We start from the raw sequence: 4,042 nt of genomic DNA on the forward strand, positions 1-4,042 counted from the left end.
TTCGCAAGCGCCATGGATTCACACTTCGAACCCGATAGGAAAAAGAGAAAATCGTCCAAAAAGAAGGAGGCACGTAAGAAACTGAAACTGGTCCTACCCAAGAGAAGAGAAGAAGGAGGAGGTAAACTACAATCCACCTTAGATAGATGGCTATTCAAAAAACCTCGTTCTAGACTACGTTTCAAAGAACGCGTCCTCCTCAAAGAGATCACACCGGACCCGGTCAGTTGGACCACCGTACCTCTCAAAGGCTTCTCGGAACCCTGGAGCGCCTTTTCGATCAAACGCCAGGAAGTCAAAAGCGAAATGAAAAGTAACCATCACAGGCGAAGGCAAAGACTGACCCCGAAAAACGTGCGAAAAACCACCCACATCCTAGAAACCATGCAACGCGAAAACACGTTATTGGGATACTAACTCATCTCTCTTCCTCATAGACTCAAAGCTACCTGCCATTCAAGGCGGATGCCTGACAGTGCTAGAAGAATCACCTCCAACCGCCATTCAAGTCCTGGAACCGATAGGACTCGACAAATTCAAGAAAGACAACCTCGTAGAATTACCACCCGAAGTGGACGACAAAGAAGAATTCACCGAAGTACAAGTGTTGCAGGAATTCGACCCTGATCAGTTCCTGAACGAACTGAAAACACAAGATCACACCTGCCCGCGTTGTATGGTACCCATGAAATTCGGGAGTGTGCAAACCCCCGAGGGTGGTACCTGGTGGGAGTATTACCGATGCCCTTCTTCAAGATTCTACACCAAGTGTTATGTGACCTGTGGTGCTAATGAAGTGAGCGCCTACCTGAAACGCGTCGACGAACAGACCCACCCCTGCTACAGGAACATCGACCCAGCCCGTTTCCGATGTCTATGCAACAAGTCCCTGGTCTTAGCGACCTCCCACTCCGCTGCCAACCCAGACAGGCTCTATCTCAAGTGCCCCAAGCGTACCTGCAAGTTCTTTCAATGAATCAACGAACCCCAACGAGGGATCGCTGAGGCTCTACTGATCCACGGACAAAGTTCAGAAGATATCTTGAATGGACAGAACCCAAACTAAGAAAGAGACACAGACACATTTTTTTTAAAAAAACACTCTGGTTTTTTATTTTTTCATATTTACACGTTGGGTAATTCATCTTCCGCATCGATCATCGATCGCATTGTTCTTTGAGTACCTTGGTTAAAAACGCTATAATAAAAATTGATTACATTCATGTATCGTTTCACTGTGTTCTTTTTTCTCTGAGTCCATGTGGACTGAAACGACTCAAATTGGTAACACAACATAAGTCTGTCAAAAGTGATCCTGTCCACTGGCGCCTTCACTTTCACGTCCCACACAAGATTCCTGCGTATGGCCAGGATCGCATTAAACAAGGTTCTACTGAACACCTTCTCGATGAGGCGGTACCTGCGCTGACTTCGGGTCCAGTTCTCGCGCTGCTCGTCCATAAAGAAGAGGATCTGGTGCAACATCACCTCGAGCTGGCTAGAATCCTTGAACCGTGTAAGCCAACGGCGGCCCGTCAACAAATCCCGGATTGGGAAATCCATGTCTTCGTAAAATCGAACCCAGTCTTCGTCCATTCGATCGATCGCCTCCTCGTAGGTGGTCTCAGGCTTTCTCGGTCTGAAATTATTCTGTAGATGTCTCTCCCTCAAGGCCATGGTAGCGCTCAATACAAGTTTCAAAAACTCAGAGTGAAGAGCGGACGACGCCGATTCGCTTTATGCAGATCCGTCCAGCCAATCACAGATCAAGCCGAAATCACGTGTTCCTACAGACCCAGGGGATAGGGGTATCCCCCTACCACGCCCCTCCCGGTCGTAGACTGGACCCCGTTGTAGCGGGTGTATAAAACAAGCGAGTTGGACCGTTCACTTTCACTCTGAGTTTTAGTGAAACTTGCATGAGCGCCTATAGAAGACTGTGGATAGTATCGTTGCTGTGGCTGACCAAACCAAGTGAGTATGGAAGTATTAGAGCGATGTAATTCTGAGTTGACTACCTTGGGAAAGCGGGTGCGAGAGTGGATAAAGGAAGAAGAACAGAATCGCGAGTCCCCTTTGTACAGGGACCTAGAACAACTTTTAGGTTTCCTCGGGGTAGCCCTGGACGAGATAGACTTACTATTCCTATCAGAGATGCTGGGGGTCGCTGAAGAAGACGACATTAATGATTTAGTCATCGATGTAGACCGGGCTCTCAACGCTTACAAACAACTATTTTAATTTTAGAAATGGAACTCAGTTCTTGTTATGTCTGTAAGCAATCCAGACCATGCTGCCGCCAACCGCTCCTAGAATTGGGTAAACAAGGGACCCACGACAAATTCGTACACGCAGTTTCGGGACCACTGAGAGAAGCCTGGGGACTAGGGTGCGTCTGGGCAACCTGTTGCGGGGCCATCTATGGCCTGAGAGACTGCCTGTTACAAACCCGTCTTTCTGGGAAACCATTACGAAGAAGCCATGTCACGTGTCAAACATGTCAAATCTTTTCTTTATTATGATCATGAAGAAGACAACAAAGAGGGCGCCGGTCAATAGGATCGTGCACACGTCCCACTCTGTAATAACAAGTGTAGTGTCCAATAAAAAAATGTTTTTGTTCTATTTTCAGACTCAATGTCATTTCCTAACCCAAAATGCATGTGGTGTAAGGAAGGATTCACCTCCAATCACAGTATCAACGACTACTTCCTGACCACGTGTTGCGACCAATTCTATCACGGAACCTGTAGAGCCCTCCACAATTGGTGGTTGCACCCTACCCAAAGACTCTGCCCTCATTGTAAAACCGTGAATTTCGGAGAACCTCACCATGACATCCCACAAACCAAGTCCTAAAGAGGTAAGCGCTTCGATGGTCTAATGGTTAAGACGTTGAGTTGTGGCCTCAAAGACCCAGGTTCGATTCCTGGTCGGGGCATTAAAAATTTTTTCCTTTTTTCCATAGAGACCCCTGGCTTGTAAAATCTATTTGGAAGCACCCCACCCCGACGAAGATGTCATGCTCCTCTTCCTCACCCAACATTTTCCCTACCCATGGTACATGAGAAGAGACCTCTCCGATGTCTGGCCCTTCGGACGCGTTTTCGAATCCTCCTCAGACTTTCACGGAGAATTTCTCACCCCACAGACCATGATGTTATTCCTCGTGCACCTGGGAACCAATGACATGCCAGCACTCAAGATGATGCAAAAAATCACACAACAAACCATGTACATTCTCTCGTTAAAGGATCTTTATTAGTTCATTTTGTTACAGGCATTATTAAAAATCTTGTGTTTTTTCACTCCTCTGGTGGTGACGTCATCGTTTTGATAAATGCTTGGTACGCCAACTCTTCTCTGTCGCCCCAACCGCCTTTCCACTTTTTCCATCCGACCTCAAAACTATCCGGCAACCTCTCCAAGCACACGGGGTCCTTATCCGTCAGAGACTCGTCACCAAGCATCTTCTTAGACATGGCTTGTCTGAACCTGACCACCTCATCGGCCAGCTTCGTCATTTCTTTCTTCAGGAGGTTACCCGTACTGTGACTAACGGCACTTTTCATAATCTTTCCAAGAAGATCATCCTTCACGGCATCCAACACTCGCGACGCAAATTCTTCTTTCGGAATCACGTCCGGTAACGCTCCCGCAGGAATCTCAACCACCTCCACCTTCGGCTTATTCTCCTCCGAGGCCATCTTCTTCTTGTCAATCTCGAAACAACAATACCCACCCGACACTCACACAAACCTTCTTATTCATACCTGAACCCTCTCTCATTGGTTCACGCCTTATTTGACAAACCACGTGACAACCTCGATTTCATGCATTGGCTCGCGCCTTAGTTACGCATGCGCGCGATCTATGACGTCATTTCCGGTGGGCGCCATTTTTGCTCCACCAAGGGGCCATCTTGGATTTTACATTTTAAGAGAATGTATGGGAAAATCTTGGTCACGTGGTACAATCCCTGCACGCTGATTGGTTACGGCCCCTACGAGCGTTCTTCACTACTAACGGGGAATCTTTAAAA

General features: G+C 47.4%; 1 non-coding gene across 1 annotated transcript; it reads left to right on the forward strand.

Annotated features, from left to right (window-relative positions):
* The first annotated feature begins 2,869 nt into the window (after window positions 1-2,869).
* Trnah-gug (transfer RNA histidin (anticodon GUG)) lies at window positions 2,870-2,941 on the forward strand. Its single transcript has one exon. It is a non-coding gene; the product is annotated as a tRNA-His (tRNA).
* The last annotated feature ends 1,101 nt before the right edge of the window (window positions 2,942-4,042 follow it).

This window comes from Orbicella franksi, chromosome 5, assembly GCF_964199315.1.
Source record: "Orbicella franksi chromosome 5, jaOrbFran1.1, whole genome shotgun sequence".
Lineage (NCBI taxonomy): Eukaryota > Metazoa > Cnidaria > Anthozoa > Scleractinia > Merulinidae > Orbicella > Orbicella franksi.